The sequence below is a fragment of the Numenius arquata genome, unplaced genomic scaffold (assembly GCF_964106895.1).
Source record: "Numenius arquata unplaced genomic scaffold, bNumArq3.hap1.1 HAP1_SCAFFOLD_1491, whole genome shotgun sequence".
Lineage (NCBI taxonomy): Eukaryota > Metazoa > Chordata > Aves > Charadriiformes > Scolopacidae > Numenius > Numenius arquata.
Window position 1 is genome coordinate 10,001 of NW_027415195.1, and position 7,277 is coordinate 17,277.

A 7,277-nucleotide genomic window follows, 5' to 3' on the forward strand; every position below is an offset into this window, starting at 1 on the left:
CCGGACACCCCCGTGGCTCCCTATTACGGAGAGCACGGAAGAGCCGGCCCGCCGAGGGCCCTCTCCGACGCGACCCGAAAGGCCTCATCGATCGGTAACGGGGGAAAGGGGGAGAGGAGAGCGAAGGAAGCCGAGGCCACGCGGCCACGGTCTCGAGCCAGCCGACGGCCACGCGCGACCGCCGCCGCCCGGGGGGCGGACGGCAAGACGCGGGGCCCTGCGTGCGAGCGAGAAGGCAACGTCCGCGAGAGGTGCTCCGACGGCCTGAACACCGGCAGAACCGGCCCGCCGCGGAGCCTCTCCGACGCGCCCGGGGTGAACGCCTCAGCGGGCGCTGCCTGCGGGTCTGGATCAGTGAAACGAGCGGGGGGTGCCGCCACCCCCCCGGCTCCGCACGATTCCCTTCAGCGACAGCGACAGGACCGACCGGGGCGAAGCCGCGGCAGGCTTGACTCCCCCGGTCGCCTTTCAGCGTTCCAGAGTGCCGGACGACCGCCGCCGGCCGCCGGTCTTGCCCCTCCCCGCGGGCAGTCGCTTACCCCGGGGAAGGAGAGCAAAGGGTACAGAGAAAAAAACAGCGGAAACGGAAAAAAAACCGGTAAAAGCAAAACTCGGACACCGAAAAAAAGCTGCGAGAGCCCTGCGGACCCTCGCTCCGAGCCCTCCGGGAACGAGGGAAGCCAGGGCGGGCCAGACTCCACGGGCCCCCCCACGTACGGCCCGTGCCGGAGGAAAGGGCGAGGCGACGCCGCCTCGCCCGCCGACACCCTCCTCACCGGCACCTCGGGGAACGGAAGAACGAACCGCCGCCGGCTCGGGAACCCTCCGCTCTCTGCCCTCCCGCCGCGGCGGGCTCCGGCTTAGGGCCGGAGGGAAAAAGGACGAGGCGACGCCGCCTCGCCCGCCGGCAACCCTCTCTCCTTCCTCGGCGGCACCCCTGCTCCGGGACGGAGGAACGAGCCGACGCCGGCTCGGGAACCCTCCGCCCGCCGCCCCCCCCGGGCTGGCCGGCCACCGGCACCGGCCACCCGCGCTCTCCCCCGCGCCGCGGCGGGCTCCGGCTTAGGGCCGGAGGGAAAAAGGACGAGGCGACGCCGCCTCGCCCGCCGGCAACCCTCTCTCCTTCCTCGGCGGCACCCCTGCTCCGGGACGGAGGAACGAGCCGACGCCGGCTCGGGAACCCTCCGCCCGCCGCCCCCCCCCGGGCTGGCCGGCCACCGGCACCGGCCACCCGCGCTCTCCCCCGCGCCGCGGCGGGCTCCGGCTTAGGGCCGGAGGGAAAAAGGACGAGGCGACGCCGCCTCGCCCGCCGGCAACCCTCTCTCCTTCCTCGGCGGCACCCCTGCTCCGGGACGGAGGAACGAGCCGACGCCGGCTCGGGAACCCTCCGCCCGCCGCCCCCCCCGGGCTGGCCGGCCACCGGCACCGGCCACCCGCGCTCTCCCCCGCGCCGCGGCGGGCTCCGGCTTAGGGCCGGAGGGAAAAAGGACGAGGCGACGCCGCCTCGCCCGCCGGCAACCCTCTCTCCTTCCTCGGCGGCACCCCTGCTCCGGGACGGAGGAACGAGCCGACGCCGGCTCGGGAACCCTCCGCCCGCCGCCCCCCCCCGGGCTGGCCGGCCACCGGCACCGGCCACCCGCGCTCTCCCCCGCGCCGCGGCGGGCTCCGGCTTAGGGCCGGAGGGAAAAAGGACGAGGCGACGCCGCCTCGCCCGCCGGCAACCCTCTCTCCTTCCTCGGCGGCACCCCTGCTCCGGGACGGAGGAACGAGCCGACGCCGGCTCGGGAACCCTCCGCCCGCCGCCCCCCCCGGGCTGGCCGGCCACCGGCACCGGCCACCCGCGCTCTCCCCCGCGCCGCGGCGGGCTCCGGCTTAGGGCCGGAGGGAAAAAGGACGAGGCGACGCCGCCTCGCCCGCCGGCAACCCTCTCTCCTCCTCGGCGGCACCCCTGCTCCGGGACGGAGGAACGAGCCGACGCCGGCTCGGGAACCCTCCGCCCGCCGCCCCCCCCCGGGCTGGCCGGCCACCGGCACCGGCCACCCGCGCTCTCCCCCGCGCCGCGGCGGGCTCCGGCTTAGGGCCGGAGGGAAAAAGGACGAGGCGACGCCGCCTCGCCCGCCGGCAACCCTCTCTCCTCCTCGGCGGCACCCCTGCTCCGGGACGGAGGAACGAGCCGACGCCGGCTCGGGAACCCTCCGCCCGCCGCCCCCCCCCGGGCTGGCCGGCCACCGGCACCGGCCACCCGCGCTCTCCCCCCGCGCCGCGGCGGGCTCCGGCTTAGGGCCGGAGGGAAAAAGGACGAGGCGACGCCGCCTCGCCCGCCGGCAACCCTCTCTCCTCCTCGGCGGCACCCCTGCTCCGGGACGGAGGAACGAGCCGACGCCGGCTCGGGAACCCTCCGCCCGCCGCCCCCCCCCGGGCTGGCCGGCCACCGGCACCGGCCACCCGCGCTCTCCCCCCGCGCCGCGGCGGGCTCCGGCTTAGGGCCGGAGGGAAAAAGGACGAGGCGACGCCGCCTCGCCCGCCGGCAACCCTCTCTCCTCCTCGGCGGCACCCCTGCTCCGGGACGGAGGAACGAGCCGACGCCGGCTCGGGAACCCTCCGCCCGCCGCCCCCCCCGGGCTGGCCGGCCACCGGCACCGGCCACCCGCGCTCTCCCCCGCGCCGCGGCGGGCTCCGGCTTAGGGCCGGAGGGAAAAAGGACGAGGCGACGCCGCCTCGCCCGCCGGCAACCCTCTCTCCTCCTCGGCGGCACCCCCTGCTCCGGGACGGAGGAACGAGCCGACGCCGGCTCGGGAACCCTCCGCCCGCCGCCCCCCCCCGGGCCGGCCGGCCACCCGGCACCCGGCCACCCCGCGCTCTCCCCCGCGCCGCGGCGGGCTCCGGCTTAGGGCCGGAGGGAAAAAGGACGAGGCGACGCCGCCTCGCCCGCCGGCAACCCCCCCCCCCCCCCCCCCCCCCCCCCCCCCCTCCCCTCTCCTCCTCGGCGGCACCCCTGCTCCGGGACGGAGGAACGAGCCGACGCCGGCTCGGGAACCCTCCGCCCGCCGCCCCCCCCGGGCCGGCCGGCCACCGGCACCGGCCACCCGCGCTCTCCCCCGCGCCGCGGCGGGCTCCGGCTTAGGGCCGGAGGGAAAAAGGACGAGGCGACGCCGCCTCGCCCGCCGGCAACCCTCTCTCCTCCTCGGCGGCACCCCTGCTCCGGGACGGAGGAACGAGCCGACGCCGGCTCGGGAACCCTCCGCCCGCCGCCCCCCCCGGGCCGGCCGGCCACCGGCACCGGCCACCCGCGCTCTCCCCCGCGCCGCGGCGGGCTCCGGCTTAGGGCCGGAGGGAAAAAGGACGAGGCGACGCCGCCTCGCCCGCCGGCAACCCTCTCTCCTCCTCGGCGGCACCCCTGCTCCGGGACGGAGGAACGAGCCGACGCCGGCTCGGGAACCCTCCGCCCGCCGCCCCCCCCGGGCTGGCCGGCCACCGGCACCGGCCACCCGCGCTCTCCCCCCGCGCCGCGGCGGGCTCCAGCTTAGGGCCGGAGAAAAAGGGGTGAGGCGCCGCTCTCCTCACCCAGCCCATCATCGGGGGCCCTCCGGAGCCGAGGAAAGCCGCGGCAGGCTCTCCACTCCCCCGGCCGAATCCTGCGGCACATGCCGCCAGGATTCCCTGTCCTCATCGGGTCCCCCTCCGGGACCGGGGAAGGTGCCCCGTCTTCCCCGGCCGTACGCGTTCGAGTGCCGGCCACTGCCAACTGCCGGTCTTTGTCCTTCCCTCCCCCGCGGGATCCAGCGCTCCACTTCGCCGGGAGACCCGCGGGCGCCACCTCCGCCTCGCTAGCTCCCCTCCGGAGCCTAGCTGCTATGCCGTTCCCCTAATATGGAGATACGGTTCATCGCTCCCGGACAGCGGCAAGAACGTAGGCTCTGCCCACCGGGGAGGAGCGCCAACCACGCCGACTTTTACGATGACGTAACTGGAGGCAGCGTAAAACAGCGACCCCTTCGGCTGCTGGAAGTAGCGCTGGGGACAAAAGGTCTACCCGCCACCCCGGAACAGCGCCTAAGTCCCGCCGGAGCGAGGTAGACCTGGCGACCGGCTGCCGAGGCGGGTCAAGCGGACAGCCCTGCCGGTCCCGGAGGCGGGTAGACCTGGACGCCCGGACCGGAGGCGGGTAGACCAGCGCGCCCAAGTGCCGCCGGAGCGAGGTAGACCTGGCGACCGGCTGCCGAGGCGGGTCAAGCGGACAGCCCTGCCGGTCCCGGAGGCGGGTAGACCTGGACGCCCGGACCGGAGGCGGGTAGACCTGGACGCCCAAGTGCCGCCGGAGCGAGGTAGACCTGGCGACCGGCTGCCGAGGCGGGTCAAGCGGACAGCCCTGCCGGTCCCGGAGGCGGGTAGACCTGGACGCCCGGACCGGAGGCGGGTAGACCTGGACGCCCAAGTGCCGCCGGAGCGAGGTAGACCTGGCGACCGGCTGCCGAGGCGGGTCAAGCGGACAGCCCTGCCGGTCCCGGAGGCGGGTAGACCTGGACGCCCGGACCGGAGGAGGGTAGACCAGCGCGCCCAAGTGCCGCCGGAGCGAGGTAGACCTGGCGACCGGCTGCCGAGGCGGGTCAAGCGGACAGCCCTGCCGGTCCCGGAGGCGGGTAGACCTGGACGCCCGGACCGGAGGAGGGTAGACCAGCGCGCCCAAGTGCCGCCGGAGCGAGGTAGACCTGGCGACCGGCTGCCGAGGCGGGTCAAGCGGACAGCCCTGCCGGTCCCGGAGGCGGGTAGACCTGGACGCCCGGACCGGAGGCGGGTAGACCTGGACGCCCAAGTGCCGCCGGAGCGAGGTAGACCTGGCGACCGGCTGCCGAGGCGGGTCAAGCGGACAGCCCTGCCGGTCCCGGAGGCGGGTAGACCTGGCAGCCCGGACCGGAGGCGGGTAGACCTGGACGCCCGGACCGGTCCCGGAGGTGGGTAGACCTGGCAGCCGGCTGCCGAGGCGGGTAGACCTGGCAGCCCGGACCGGTCCCCGGAGGCGGGTAGACCTGGCAGCCCCGACCGGAGGCGGGTAGACCTGGCATCCCCGACCGGAGGCGGGTAGACCTGGCAGCCCGGACCGGAGCAGGGTAGACCTGGCCGACCGGTCCCGGAGGCGGGTAGACCTGGCAGCCGGCTGCCGAGGCGGGTAGACCTGGCAGTCCGGACCGGAGGCGGGTAGACCTGGCAGCCGGCTGCCGAGGCGGGTAGACCTGGCAGCCCGGACCGGAGGCGGGTAGACTTGGCAGCCCGGACCGGTCCCGGAGGCGGGTAGACCTGGCAGCCGGCTGCCGAGGCGGGTAGACCTGGCACCCCGGACCGGAGGCGGGTAGACCTGGACGCCCGGACCGGAGGCGGGTAGACCTGGCCGACCGGTCCCGGAGGTGGGTAGACCTGGCAGCCCGGACCGGAGGCGGGTAGACCTGGACGCCCGGACCGGAGCAGGGTAGACCTGGCCGACCGGTCCCGGAGGCGGGTAGACCTGGCAGCCGGCTGCCGAGGCGGGTAGACCTGGCAGCCCGGACCGGTCCCGGAGGCGGGTAGACCTGGCAGCCCGGACCGGTCCCGGAGGCGGGTAGACCTGGCAGCCCGGACCGGAGGCGGGTAGACCTGGACGCCCGGACCGGTCCCGGAGGTGGGTAGACCTGGCAGCCGGCTGCCGAGGCGGGTAGACCTGGCAGCCCGGACCGGTCCCGGAGGCGGGTAGACCTGGCAGCCCGGACCGGTCCCGGAGGTGGGTAGACCTGGCAGCCGGCTGCCGAGGCGGGTAGACCTGGACGCCCGGACCGGTCCCGGAGGTGAGTAGACCTGGCAGCCGGCTGCCGAGGCGGGTAGACCCACCCGGACCGGGACGGCGCGGCTGCCGTATCCCGGTTCTCCCAGGGTGGAAGGATTACGGGGGGGGGCGGGTGGGGGGGGGATTATTTATACCGTGTGGGTTTTTTTTTTCCTTAACTATCGTTCTCGCCCTCGTCCCCGATTTAAAGAGTCAAGCGTTTCCGGTACTGGGTACGCCCTGATGGGGATACAGCAGACCGAGCTGGGGGGGGGGGATGTTCGATTTTTTTTTTTTTTGGCTCTTTAATTTTCTCCCCCCTTCGCCTATTTCAAGATTCGGGCGTCTCTAATACAGGGGCAACCCTCACCCGGATCTCCCGGAGCGGCGGGGAGAGGGGGGAAGAGGAGGGGCGCGGAACAGTTGTGATTTTTTTTTTTTTTAATAGTCGTTATTGTTGCTCTTATTACTATTACTGTTACGGTCGGTTTATTGCTCCTTATGATGATGAATTACCAGTTGTTAAATAATAATCTGTTTATTTTCCCCGACGCCGCTGCTGGCGGCAAGTCTGCCTGAGCAGACTCTGGACGCCTATTTCGCTCCCCGGCCGCCGGGATCGGCGAGAGCCGGCGGCCCCCGCCGCGAGCCGCCCGGCGCCCCGCCGCGACGCGAGCTCGCCGGCCGCCGGCGGACTCGGCGACCGGCGGCCCCGATCCGGCGGCGGGTGCCGGCGCCGCCGGGCGCTCGCCGGCTTTCGCCTCTCGCGGTGGGCTTTTCCGTTCCGCTCGGTTTTGGCTCGGGGGGCTGCGAGGGGGGGCGTGGGGGGGCTGAGGGCGTTGGGGGGGCTGCGCGTGTGGGCGCGCGCGGTGGGGCGGGGGTGCCGGGGCGGGTGCTTTTCCCCCGCCGCTTTGCCTCCCCGGCCGCCGGGGTCGGCGAGAGCCGGCGGCCCCCGCCGCGAGCCGCCCGGCGCCCCGCCGCGACGCGAGCTCGCCGGCCGCCGGCGGACTCGGGGACCGGCGGCCCCGATCCGGCGGCGGGTGCCGGCGCCGCCGGGCGCTCGCCGGCTTTCGCCTCTCGCGGTGGGCTTTTCCGTTCCGCTCGGTTTTGGCTCGGGGGGCTGCGAGGGGGGGGCGTGGGGGGGCTGAGGGCGTTGGGGGGCTGCGCGTGTGGGCGCGCGCGGTGGGGCGGGGGTGCCGGGGCGGGTGCTTTTCCCCCCGCCGCTTTGCCTCCCCGGCCGCCGGGGTCGGCGAGAGCCGGCGGCCCCCGCCGCGAGCCGCCCGGCGCCCCGCCGCGACGCGAGCTCGCCGGCCGCCGGCGGACTCGGGGACCGGCGGCCCCCGATCCGGCGGCGGGTGCCGGCGCCGCCGGGCGCTCGCCGGCTTTCGCCTCTCGCGGTGGGCTTTTCCGTTCCGCTCGGTTTTGGCTCGGGGGGCTGCGAGGGGGGGGCGTGGGGGGGCTGAGGGCGTTGGGGGGGCTGCGC